General features: G+C 42.6%; 1 long non-coding RNA gene across 1 annotated transcript; it reads right to left on the reverse strand.

Moving 5' to 3' along the window:
- Positions 1-4,128: 4,128 nt before the first annotated feature.
- LOC132598159 (uncharacterized) lies at positions 4,129-11,928 on the reverse strand. Its single transcript, XR_009565929.1, has 3 exons — positions 11,781-11,928; positions 8,553-8,632; positions 4,129-7,149 (listed from the first exon to the last, which is right to left on the reverse strand). It is a non-coding gene; the product is annotated as an uncharacterized lncRNA (long non-coding RNA).
- Positions 11,929-13,893: the final 1,965 nt, after the last annotated feature.

Raw genomic sequence — 13,893 nt, forward strand, 5'->3', positions numbered from 1 at the left:
GCAGCCTTAGCATCTCGTGCCTGTCTCTGGGATCTGCGCTGATAGCCACAGCTTGTGCCTGTCTCTTGAGCTCGGTTAGGTGGTGCTCTGAATCCCCTCTCTTTGTGCAACCATAAACAATGGTCTCTTGCCTCTGGCAGATCCAGAGATTTTCCCGGACTCCCTCCCGGCTAGCTGTGGTGCACTGGCCCCTTCAGGCTGTGTTCATGCAGCCAACCCCAGTCCTCTCCCTAGGATCTGACCTCCGAAGCCCAGAGCCTCAGTTCTCAGGCCCCACCCACCCCGGCGTGTGAGCAGACAAGCCTCTCAGGCTGGTGAGTGCCGGTCGGCACCGATCCTCTGTGCGGGAATCTCTCCGCTTTGCCCTCCGCACCCCTGTTGCTGCGCTCTCCTCTGTGGCTCTGAAGCTTCCCCCTGGGCCATCCCCCGTCTCTGCTAGTGAAGGGGCTTCCTAGTGTGTGGAATCCTTCACAGCTCCCTCCCAGAGGTGCAGGTCCCATCCTTATTCTTTTGTCTCTGTTTTTTCTTTTTTCTTTTGCCCTATCCAGGTCTGTGGGGATTTTCTTGCCTTTTGGGAGGTCTCAGGTCTTCTGCCAGCGTTCAGTAGGTGTTCTGTAGGAGTTGTTCCACATGTAGATGTATTTTTTATGTATTTGTGGGGAGAAAGGTGATCTTCACGTATGACTCCTCTACCATCTTGAAGGTCCCCCTGCTGATGAATCTAATTTTAAGTTTGACAAAGAGATCAAGATTTTGCTCATGGGCCTTTATATATTCTTTCTTGCCCCTGTAGATTAAATGACTTGTATTCTTCTTTGGAAGAACATGGACTCTACTTTAGACTATGAGAAATGCCCACTGATTCATGCCCAGCCTTCCTGGTTGGAGAATGTTCCAAGCCACATTGCTTGGGCTGTAACCAAGGATGTCTGTAACCTAGTAGTCTTGTTACCAGAAAGATGTCTTTTAAGGTCATTGCAACATCAAGTCCATCATGTCAAAGGGTGGCAGGATCCCAGGGGGCTAGAATGCCAGTGTGTGAAGCCAGACCAAGGGTGGTAGCAAAGCTGACCAGAATATGGGAGGTAGTGCACAGGCCAGGGTGTCTGAGTTTTTATGTGGAGTTTCACTGGGGCTTCCCAATTGTCAGAGATGCGCCTTCAAATGATTCTAGATCATAGCGCTCTCCTTAGCTGCACTAAACATCCATGAGGTTGCTTTGCCTGCCAGGATGGAAATATTATCATATTGTTATTACTCCGTCATTTTCCTTTCCTACAGAACAGAAAGGCACTTTTTACCAGATCTTGTAGACAGAGAGTCCTTTTCCTTCTTTACAAGTCAACATGTAACTAAAATTTATAAGAAAGAAAGAAACACGCCACTTAGACTCCATTACTTGCCTTATTCTAATTTATGTATTTTCTTCTTCATTTTCTTGGATACAGAAAGGGAAGGAATGAGAGAAGCCTGGATTTTTAAAAAGGTATGTCTCTTTTCGTCAAATCTGATGAACGTTACTGTACCAAACATTAGAAATGTGTTAAGAGGAAATATTTGCTTACACCTTAAGCTGCATAAAAAGCAATATTGCTTCAGTCTTGTTATAACAATTACTCTCTGGGTTTTCAGGAGTTGTGATTCCTGTGATTCAAGTGATTCTGCATGCCCTCAAAAAGAGCTGAACTTGCAGAATTATTATTTAAAACCTATATGATTCAACCCCTCCAAAAAACCAAATATAATCCCTTCTGAATTCGCAATTGGACCATTTCAATAGCAAATACATTCATTTATTATTTCTGGCACTCCCTGGGTATGAGGGACTGCTTTGGACATTCAGTTGGGCCCAGCTTTCATAATGAAATCTATCCCTTAGGATAAAGGAAAATAAATAGACTTGGTACCTGAGGCTAACGTGATTTTCTGAGTTTCGGAGGGCAGCAGATTGTTTATTTTTTTTCAACCTGATAAATTTCCAAGGCAAAATGATTTATCTCTGTCCAGTTCTTCTTGGAATATTCGCTGGGCAGAAAGTGGATTAAGGAAGAAGTAGAGAATGGACTGAAATAGAAAGGGAAGAAGCTCTCTACGGGCAATACTGAATCGACGAAGCCCTAACCCGATTTCTGTGTATCCTCTGAAAAGAGCAAAAATCAAATTAAATTGGAGAAAAAGAAAGTGAAAAGAGAATATTTTGGTCTAAGGGAGATTGCATTGTAGGCTTAATAGAATTTAGATGGCAACATCATTTTTAAAACTAGATTGGCTTATGCCTATAGTTCCTGAATGTACTATTCACAGGCAAGGTTTGTGTGTGCCTTTCTCTGACATGACACAAGAGAAAAAATGTTCACAAATGATAATTGCCTAGTGCCAGCAGTCACATAATTCCCTTTCAAACGAGAACAGGGAAAAGAGCTGTTGCCAAGGCAAGCTTGGTGGCTGTGAGGCCCCAGAGTTCTCCATTATCTGAGGTCCCACCCACAGCCTGTCATTTCTCTGCAAGGCATCTGTCTGGCATCTGGGAAAGCGCCGTTCCCCAGCCTTAGAGGAACTGCCCAGCTGGGATCCACCTAATCCAACACGCATTCTCCAGCCACCACGACCCCGTGGGCTTGAGAGGCTCATCACTCTCTGGGGGAGATGTCCTGAGTGTCACCAATAGTTCTTATCCTCCAGAGACAAGACACACATAGATTCGTGAGCAACCCAGTAACAGTCCAAGATGAATAAATGCCAAACTGCTGTAGAGACCAGCTGTTCTCAAGGTTGTCATGATCCGTGGGGAGAAAAGAGTGGAGTTACGTCTACCATTGCTATAGCACCAGATCCCACGACCTGACTTATCACAATAACAGGCAGCATTTATGCAGCACCAAGTGTGCACTGGGAGTGGGGGTGGGGCAAGGTTGGGTGAAGCGCTTCCGTGCCTCACTGCAATCCTATGGGTGGTCAAGTGCAGAGAACGAAGAGTACGTACCTCTCAGGAGAGGTTGTGTGTATGATGCATTTAGTTAGCACCTGGTGCAAACATGAGCTGTCATTTGCATCATCTTCCCCAACTGACGGATGAGGAAACCGAAGCTGAGGGGTGGGAAGTAATAGGTAGTTTTGGTAAGACTCAAATTCTAACGTTGGTGTGACTGCAAAGGCCATTCTCTTAACTCTGACGTCTTACTGCTCTGTGGTGAGTGGGCAGGTGGGTAGAGCCCCATGATCTCTATCAGTAACTTTGAATCACATCTCCATTAAATGCGGCAGTGAGTAGGAGGAAGTTTTAATAGAAGGTTCTGTGGAGGAAGAGAGGCTTCAGAAAATGGTTAGGGTTGAGTAGGCAAAGAGGAAGGAGGTTTAGGTGGTGGAGAGAGACTGGGAGACAGTGGGTGGGGCGGCCCAGTGGGGGCTGATAGTTAACTGGAAAAAAGGGCACTAAGGACATCAAGCTTATATCCCAATCTCGTTCTCCACGTGCTGCCAGGCATGTGCCAAAAAGCCTCCTCCTCAGACACACAATTCCCACTGAGGTCTTCTTCTCATCTTTTCATAAGGCAGTTGTGTGCTCAGTCAGTCACAAAACCCCAGTGTTTCATCGGACCTTCATCTGGTTCAGCCCCCTGGAGCAATGTTCTCTACAGGAGAAACATTTCCAGGGATGGGGAACTCACTACTTCTCAAGGGAGCCCAGTTCTTTGATGGACAGCTTTCTTTCCTAGAAAGCACTGTCTTTTGTAATCTCTGCTTCTTGAGCAGCTCGGATATTTAAAGACCACTATCCTGTACTGAGTTTCTTCCTCTCCAGGCCAAAGAAATCCAGTTTCCCCATTTTAAAACTTGTCCCCATGCCTTCACTTCAATGCAACTACTTCCAGTTTGTAACTTCCTGGACACAGCACGGCTTTGGGGAGCGGGGAGTGAGTTCACATTAGCAGATCTACATATACAGAGCACCACATAAAAAGAGGAAGAAAGGCTCTGAAAGGAGATGGAAAGTATATCACCTGCACATGTGCACAAGTAGCTAAAGTGAAACTACAAAGGAAGCATTGCCTGTCGCACGAGGGTTTCCACAAGTCTCAGTGCAGCTTTAATAACCTCAGAAGTATATTTGCTAAAATCTTTCAAAATCACACCACTGGAAAGTTAAATTATGTAAATTTCTATTATACTTGTTACATCTTATAAAATTTTAATAATACATTTTTATTGTAATATTTGTTTCAGGCAACCTTTGCCATCTTCAGAGGGTCAGGGGTCCCCTTAGAGATGTGTGACTCTCCCTGCTGACCTCCACATAATGGGAATTTTCCATGGCCACTCTGTGGCTGAATGTAGACCCTTCATATTAGGAGTAAGTGGCTCTTCAAAGCCACTTTGAAAAAATAGAATGACCATATGATTCAGCAATTCCACTTGATATATATTCAAAAAAAAATGAAAGCAAGGTCTTGAAGAGATATTTGTACATTCATGTTTATAGCAGCATTATTCACAATAGCCAAAATGTGGGACTAACCCACTTGCCCATCAGCAGATGAATGGATAAATCAAATGCTGTACAATGGAATATTATTCAGTCTTAAAAAGGAAGGAAAATCTAACACTTGCTACAACATGGATGAACCTTGAGGACATTATGCTAAGGGAAATAAGCCAGTTACAAAAGGACAAATACTGTATGATTCCACTTGTGTGAGGTACCTAGAGGAGTCAAATGAACAGAGACAGAACATCGAACAGTGGTTGCCAGGGGTTGGGAGGAGGGGGAAATGGGGATTAGTTTACTGGGTGCAGAGTTTCAGTTTTGTCAGATGAAAAGAGTTCTGGAGATTGGTTGGGAAGCAATGTGAAGGTACTTAACACTACCAAACTGCACACTTAAAAATGGTTAAAATGGTACATTTTATGCTATGTATATTTACTATAATTCAAAAATATTTTATTTCATTAGCTTGAACATCCTTTTCCTTTATAGTTTTTGTCTTTAGCATCATGCTGAGAAAGTCTTTTCTTACCTCCACATGATAGAAATATTTACCTGTACTTTTTTCTTCTGTGGTTGAGTGTGGAATACTCAGGCGCAGTTGATTCATTTCCTAAGATATTATCAGTGATTGATCCTTCTTAGGCTCCTCTCTTATTTATTTATTCCCTGTAATCCCCATTTCCTATTCCAGTCCTCCCCTTCATAAAACCATTCTAAGGTGTTGAATATGTATCTTTTTCATTTGCATATGTTTTTGCTAAATACATATTGTATGATGTTGATGCATTTTAATTGACATACATAAATGATATTGTGTTATATATCTCATTAGGCTTCTTACTTGTTTCACTCAGCATTGCATTTTTAAGATCCATGCTTGATGTTCTGTGTGCATTTGATGCCTTGCTTCTAACTTCTAGTCAGCCCTCCTTGGTGTGCCTCTAACATTTCACCAATCTGCTCTCCCAGCAATGGGCATTCCAACTGCCTCCAACTTCCCATCACAAACAATCCTGCATCCACTTATGGATCCTGTGAGACAGATTTTGTTGCATCAAAATGAAGGACTTCTGTTCAGCAAAGACTAACATTACTAACATTGGTCTTTTTAGAGTGACAAAGAGGAAAATGGTATTTGCAATGTGCAAATTAACAAGGGATTAATATCTAGAATACACAAGGAAACTTCTCAAATCAGGAAGAAAAATACAGAAACCCCAGTAGAAATTGGGCAAAGGGTATAAGCAGGCATTTTATGAAAATGGAAATCCAAAAAACTAAAAAGAATTTGAAGAGATGTTCAAATTCATTAATAATATAAGAAATGCATTTTGAAATAAACTTATGCCTTATTAAATGGCAAAAACTAGAAACTAGATAATATCAGGTATTGGTGTGGATTTGCAGACATAGAACCCTTGCACTGCCAGTGGGAGAGTAAACTGTGGTCAAATTAAGTACACACACACCCCTGACCCCGAAATTCCACTCTTCCACCAGCACTTTTATAGTTTGGGGGTTTGTTTATTTTTAGCATATAAATATTTAATCCATATGGGATTTGTTTTGTTGTAGAGTATAAGTATTGAGCAATATTTATTTTCCCCAAATATTTGGCCAGTTGACTTAACACTTTTGGATAACACTACCTTTTCCTCTACTGTCACTCTATCATTTACTAACTTCTTATAGATTCCTGGGTCTGTTTCCAGATGTTAGGTTTCTAAATAGTGTATCTCGGGGCTGCCAAGCAGTGACCCATTTGGAGAATGTTTAATCCCTCCTGTGCTTTGTGCTTTGATGTCAAGAACCAACTAAGATCCAAAGAAAAAGCAGTCACAGAAACCAAGGGCTGTTTTTTCCTGATACTTATAAATTCCTGTTGGATGGAGCTTTGGTTTCTGGCTGTTATTCTTAAATGAGCCCCTTCTCACATTCCTTCCTTCCTTCCTGGTCTCCCAAACTTCTCGTGGCATCTTCTTACTTCCATTTCTTTGACTCAAGGAGTTAGATTTTAAATCTCTCTGTCTCTCATTGAGTGCCCAATTCATCCTGTTTCAAAAAGAAAGCTTAAAGTCTTGAGCAGAGTTTGGAAACCAGAAAACCTCTCTGGAGATTAGAATTTAGCAACTTGAAGATTTCACACAGACCAAACTAAAAAAAAAAGCCCTTCAGAATTGAAGTGCCTCTTTGGTTCATAATAGCAAGCCTGGTGGCACTCCCGCGAGTTCTGTCTGTCTTCCCTGCACAGGCTCAGTCCAATGACCGGAAACAAGATGTCTGACCACAGAGGGTTAAAAGCCTGAGGAGGGGCTTCCCTGGTGGCGCAGTGGTTGGGAGTCCGCCTGCCGATGCAGGGAACGCGGGTTCATGCCCCGGTCCGGGAAGATCCCACATGCCGCGGAGCGGCTGGGCCCGTGAGCCATGGCCGCTGAGCCTGCGCGTCCGGAGCCTGTGCTCCGCAACGGGAGAGGCCACAACAGTGAGAGGCCCGCGTACCGCAAAAAAGCCTGAGGAGCTGCTCAGACACCTGAAAACCATCTTCACATCAGGGCGATCAAGTCACATTTCCAGGCTGCAGGAAAGTGTGCTCTTCTTGAAGAGTGTCAGTCACTTTCATTTTAAAAGACGCAGACAAGCACTTAAAGGCTGTCAATCACGTCCTACGACGGGAGACAAGAAACTTTTAACATCTGAATTGCCAATATTTTTCCACAGTAAGTACAAAAAAATTTTTAATGTAAAAAAATGATTATTTCCCAGACCAAAAGGCCAGGTCTTTTCCATGAGACTATTTGGAGCAGCATTCCCTGTCAGATTAAGTAGTAATAATAATAAAGCTATTAAAACGTAAAGAAAAAGATCTGGTCTGACTTCCCTTGACTATAATGTTCTTTAGGCAACCTGAAGACTGAAAATGTGCTTATGAATAGGACATTTCCTGCTGGAGAAAGCTGACAACCAAATTGTACTGTCCAATGCAGCAGCCACCAGACACATGGGGCTATTTAAATTTAATTAAAATTCAATAAAACCGGTTTTAGTCACTCTAGCCACATTCCAAGTGCTCAACAACCCCATGTGGCTAAGTGGCTGCTGTATTGAATAGCACACATATAGAACATTTCCATTATCACAGGGAGTTCTACTGGACACCGCTGATTAGACCTTTGCTACTCAAAGCATGGCCATGGGCCAACAGCACTGGTGTCACCTGGGAGCAGGGTTGCCTTCATGGGCGTGTGGCCTGTGGAGTAGCCCAGGGACTCGTGCTTAAGAATCTGCATGTGGTTTTATACTTTGTTGTCGCCATTTTGAAATTGTTAATTTTTGAACAAGACATCCTGAATTTTCATTCCCACCAAGCCCCATGAATTATGTAGCCGCTCCCACTTGGGAGCTTGTTACAAATGCAGAACCTCAGCAGTTACACCTGCTGAATCAGAACGTGAATTTGAACAAGACGCCCAGCTGACTGCTATGGACATTAAACTTTGAGAACTTGAACAAGATGCCCAGCTGACTCTTATGGACATTAAACTTTGAGAACTAAGATCTAGAAGCATAATTCTCAAACTTATTTTAAATCTACAAACTCTTTCTTTAAATTGATTACAATAAAATTTGCACAGATCCAAAAATATAAAATAGATTAAAATAATTATGCCTATCAGGCAATTTATAGAGTCAGTGTTCAGCTGTCAATAACATCTGGTTATTTGGGTATCCCTAGGATTTTATGGAAGAGCTTGAACACCTTTAATCTAGAATTACTTGGTTGGAGACAGTTTGCAATGTTGAGACAACGCCAGTCCTATACCCAAGAACCAGCAAACCCCAGGTAAGCCAACTTTCTTGGAATAAGCAAATTAGAACCATGGTATTGTGCAACCTTTGTACATGATATTAGCCAACCCACATTAGGGCATATTAGAGGCTTCCCATTTTGGGCTGGGCACTTCACCACGTCACCTCATTTAAACTTCACAGCACTGTAAAGGAGGGGCTGGCATAAACGACATCTTACACACAAGTAAGTGAGGCTTAGATTGGTTAAGTAACTTACCCAAGCAGAAGCAGGATTTACACCCAGGTTCAGAATTGGGATTAGGATGGGATGAGTGAAACACTCTCCTCAGGTGCACACTGTGAGTGGGAGGGGCTGCAAAAAACTCAGTAATCAAGGTAAATCATATTTAAATTCAATATTTTTTAAAAGTCTAAATGAATGCAAAAATATCCATAATGAACAAATTCTCATAATTTTATTTTTATTATTTATTTTCTTGGCCGTGTTGGGTCTTAGTTGTGGCACATGGGATCTTTTATTGCAGTGCGTGGGCTCTTTGTTGTGGTGCGCGGGCTTACTTGCCCCATGGCATGTGGGATCTTAGTTCCCCGACCAGGGATCGAACCAGCGTCCCCTTCATTGGAAGGCGATTCTCAACCACTGGACCACCAGGGAGGTCCCCGTAATTTTAAATAAAGACACACTGTTGGTTTGTTTTATGACCCTGCATTATTGTGCAGCAGGAACGGTTGTTTCCAGTCAACTCATGGCTCCCAGCACTGCAGGACCTTGCGTCCCCAATGCGTTGATGGCCAAGGTTGACCATAGTTCAAGAACAGATTGGACAACACAGACTTTATATACAGTCTTGATTTCTAATTGTAGAGATTTTATAAACTTTTCTCATTTTGTCTGAACTAGGGGAGGGTGTTTTGATAAGTGTGTACAGAGGTCAAATTTTTTCCTTTTGCCTCAGGCTGCAAATGTGGCTTGCCACTGCCCAGGTTTGTCAGATTCCAGATGCTGGGTTGAAAGTCTACTTCTGCCTATGCCTGTGCCTCTGAATCTTGGCTGCACATTCAAATCACCTGAGGAGCCATCGCAACATCCCCATGCCTGGAACCCATCCCCAGAGTCCCTTCAGTTTGCCTGTGTGGTTCCGAATGGGGCTTGGCATTGGGTTTGTTGCCAAACCCTCCAGTTCATTCTAATGTGTGGCCAAGGTTGACAGTGATTTTGCCACTCTGCACTGCCGCCCTTGAAGGATGACAGAAATCCAGCACACAAAATGAAACTCTCTCTGAGCCTTCTGTAAGGTGAGGTCAGCTGGAAAACACACCCTCTTTCAGACTGGAGCAAGAATCACAGAATTTTAGATCTAGATGGTGCCTTAGGAATCATAGATTGTTGTGCTAAAATGACCTCTAATTAGATTGCCAATTTTACTAATGAGAAAACAGGGGCTCAAATATCGTATGATCTCATTTATATGTGGAGTCTAAAAGAAATCCCAAAACTTGAGTTCACAGATACAGAGAACAGATTAGTGATTGCCAGAGATGGGGGTTAGGGGTGGGCAAAATGGATGAAGGTGGTCAAAACATACAAACTTTCAGTTACAAAATAAATAAGGCGTGACGATGTAATGTACAGCAGGGTGACCATAGTTAATGATGCTGCACTGTATCTTTGAAAGCTTCTGAGGAAGTAAATCTTAAAAGTTCTCATCACAAGAAACAAAAATTGTAACTATGTGTGGTAAGGAATGTTAATTAGACTTACTGTGGTGATCATTTTGCACTACAAACAAATATCTAATCATTATGTTGTACACCTGAAATTAATATGTATAATGTTATATGTCAATTATACATCAGTTTTAAAAAAAAGAAAACAGTGGCTCAGGAAGGTGACCGGACTTGCAAGTGAGGGGCAGAGAGACAGGAGCAAAGGGCTTCAGGAACTTAGCCCAAGCTCTTTTCAAGGCCACCATCAGAGAAAAAACACTTCCCACTCTCACCAAAAAGAAATTAAGGCAGCCCCCAAAGTCAGTACCTTTCCCCCAAGTCATAAGATTTATAGTAAAACTTGTCTATTTAATTCAGCATCTTGAAACATTTTTCAGAATAAATGTGATTAAACTGAACCCCGATTCATAAAGGGACAGCATGCATTGTTTGATCCACACAATGTTTTCTACTCAATATTCTGTAATAACCTATATGGGAAAAGAATCTGAAAAAGAATGGATATATGTATACCTATAACTGAATCACTTTGCTGTACACCTGAAACTAACACAACATTGTAAATCAACTATACTCCAATATCAAATAAAAATTAAATTAAAAAATAAAAAGACCCATCACTTAAACATGGAGAGGCGTCACCTAAAATTTTAGATAATGTGTTTCCTGTGCAGGCGTGGAATACTTGGCACTCAGACCTGCATTCCTGACCCTAACAGTTGGCCGGGGCTGAATCACCGCTGCCCCTTGAAGAAGCCTCCACTACTTCCTGCTGCATTGAGGACTCTAGGCTGGCTAAATGTCTCTGCAAAATGTAAAACGAAAGCGGACATCGCTGAAGTGCCAGAATCCTCCACCCCATCTGTTTCAGGCCTTCACATTAACTCTTTGGCCCGGTACTATTTGAGTTTGCAGCCCATGATCATGTTGTCAAACGTCCATCATCATTCCCCATACATTGGGACAGAAAGAGCGATTGCTGGGCTCCCTTCTGACTGCAAGAGCTGGGCAGGCTGGGTGGCGAGGAGGTTTTCCGTAGCGGAGACCTGAGCAGGGTCCTCTGGAGAGCCCAGAGGGGCTGGATCCTCCATTCTTGGGCTTCGCTGTCAATCACCCCAATACCACAGACTATCAGATATTTTCATTAGAAATCTCTGCTCTACGTGGTCAAGGTTTTTCTTCCTGCCGGCTTGTTTTCTCCCATCCCCGGGATGCCCTCCCTCTTTTCATCTTAAGTCCATTCGCCCTTCCAGGTTCAGTTGCCGGGATTACTCATCCATGGTGTTCTCTCCCTTCTCAGAAACTCCTCCTATGGCCTCATGTCAATACAGAAACCATATGCTCTTTTGATTTCCCCAAGCCAGAGGATAAGCTCCTTAAGTTTGCCTGCTTGTAATTCCTTTGAATCCTCCCTAACACCCTGGACGGCGCTGGACAAACAGGATCTTCCCAACAAACCCTGTGCTTTCAAACTCAGGATCCCCTCGGCCTCCCTCCGCCCATTGGAGCAGGCGATGCAGCTCCCGCTTTCAGGCACTAGAGGTCGCTCGGCTACACACATCTCGCCCGGCCCAGGTTCCCTGCCGCACACATTACCAGCGCCTGTGGAAGTAGGGCAGGCTCGTTTATTTCCTCTCCAACACAGCCTCGGGCCATCAGAGCCTCTGATGTCAGGGTCCCTGCCGTGCAAGCTGCAGAATGAAAACACTGCAAATAAGAAAGGTCACTGCATCCGCTCTGCACATTTACTTCTCACCTGAAATCTCTGCTTCACTAGCAACGTCCCGGCTCAGGCTCTGAATATTTTTCCTGACTCGGTGTTCCAGCAGGAGAGAGAAGAAATCTGTGACTACTGCGCATATGTGCATATATGTACTTACAGATTATTGCGTCAGGGCCGTGGTACCGCGTTGTGTCAAGGTAGGTTTCCATCCGCCTTCCTCTCCCCCAATTCCCAGGAAGGTTCTGACCAGGGCACTGACGTACGGACTCTGTTTTGCTCTGGTTGCTGTTGTTCTCTACGAATAACAAGAATGACCTTTTAAAACAGGCCCTATCAGATTGCTCAGCCTGGAAGTGAAGACAGCAGTCAGGATTTATATGAGAAATTTGATGAGCCCAAAGCAACAACATAAAGGAAGCACAGTAGGTCTGAAAATGGGACAGATGCCACAGGGGAGGGAAGGGGCCAAAGTGTGGGTGCCTATCGTAACACTGATCACGCATGCCCAAGTGCCCAGCACGGTGTCACCTTGGCATTGCAGACCATGATTCTGACACTGTTTGAGTCAGAGTGATGGTAAAGCTTGGCAAGTAATATGTTCATCACAGAGATTCAAGTGGATGTCCGGACACTGGGAAGAACGCTTGGAATAGGGAAGACCTGGATCCCAAAGCCCTAAGAACAAGCTTTTTGGGCTGGGATAGCATATCTCAAGGCCATCTCATTGGTAGCTTCTAAATAGCATTCATTTGCCAGTTTACCTACTGGCAAACTTTAAAGGAGAGACCGATTTATGTGTCTATTTCATCCATCAAAAGGATGTGCTTATTAGTAGTATAGCATTTCTGAAGCTAGAGTCCCTAAGTGGGAATCACAGTTCTGACACTAGTCATGACTTAAACTCTCTCCCTCAGTCAACTCGTCTGTAAAATGGGACTAATAATAATACCTACCTCACTGGGTTACTAAGAGGACTAAATGAGTTAATACATGTAAAGTGCTTATAATAGTGTCTGGCACATAGTAAGCATATATGTAAATATAAGCTTAAAAAATTATCTGTTTTGCATGGAGCACACAATAAAGCCCCTCTTTTCCATGCTTGGCTGTGTCTGGAATGAATAATGCCAAAAAAATTTTTCCAATTTCATACCTAAGTGGTGATGATGTCATTTTCAGTTCAACAATCTCTCCTTTCCTTTCCAGTCAAGTTTATAATTATCTTAAAGGTACTTATTTTCTTTTCATTCCCCCTCCCTTTAAAGTTCTAAACAAAATAGATAAGAACAAAACCAAGAACCAGTCTTTTCGGTTCTTTGAAAAGATCAACAATATTGGCAAACTTTTAGCTAGATTGACTAAGAGAAAAAAGAGAGAGTACTCAAATAACTAAAATCAGAAATGAAAGCGAGGTCATGACTACCAATTTTGCAGAAGTAAAAAGGATTGTAAGAGAGTGCTGTGACCAACTGTAGTCCAAGAACTTGAATAACCTGGATGAAATAGACAAATTCCTAGAAACACAACCTATCAAGACTCAATCATGAAGAAACAAAATCTGAACAGACCTATAACTAGTAAGGAGATTTAATCGGTAATAAAAAGCCTCCCAGTAAAGAAAAGCCCAGACCAGATGGCTTCTCTGGCAAATTCTGCCAAACATTTGAAGAAGAATGACATCAAGCCTCCTCAGACTCTTCTAAAAATTGAAGAGGAGGAAACACTCCCAAGCTCATTTTAGGAGGACAAGCATCACCCTAATACTAGAGCCAGACAAAGACACTACAAGAAAAGAAAACCACAGACCCTGATGAATATTGATGAAAAAATTCTTAACAAGATACTATGAAACAGGATTCAACAGCAGACTTAGTACTGTTAAGAAGTCAATACCACCCAAAGTGGTCTACAGTTTCAATGCAATTCCTATCGAAATCCCAATGACTTTTCTGTTGTTGTTGCAGAAATAGAAAAATCCATTCTAAAATACAAATGGAATCTCAAGGGACCCTGAATAGCCAAAACAATCTTGAAAAAGGACTGTGTTGGAGATCTCACACTTCCTGATTCCAAACTTACTACAAAGTCACAGTAATCAAAACAGTGTTGTACTGGCATAAAGACAGACATATAGACCAATGAAATA

Source organism: Globicephala melas, chromosome 11, assembly GCF_963455315.2.
Source record: "Globicephala melas chromosome 11, mGloMel1.2, whole genome shotgun sequence".
Taxonomy (NCBI): Eukaryota; Metazoa; Chordata; class Mammalia; order Artiodactyla; family Delphinidae; genus Globicephala; species Globicephala melas.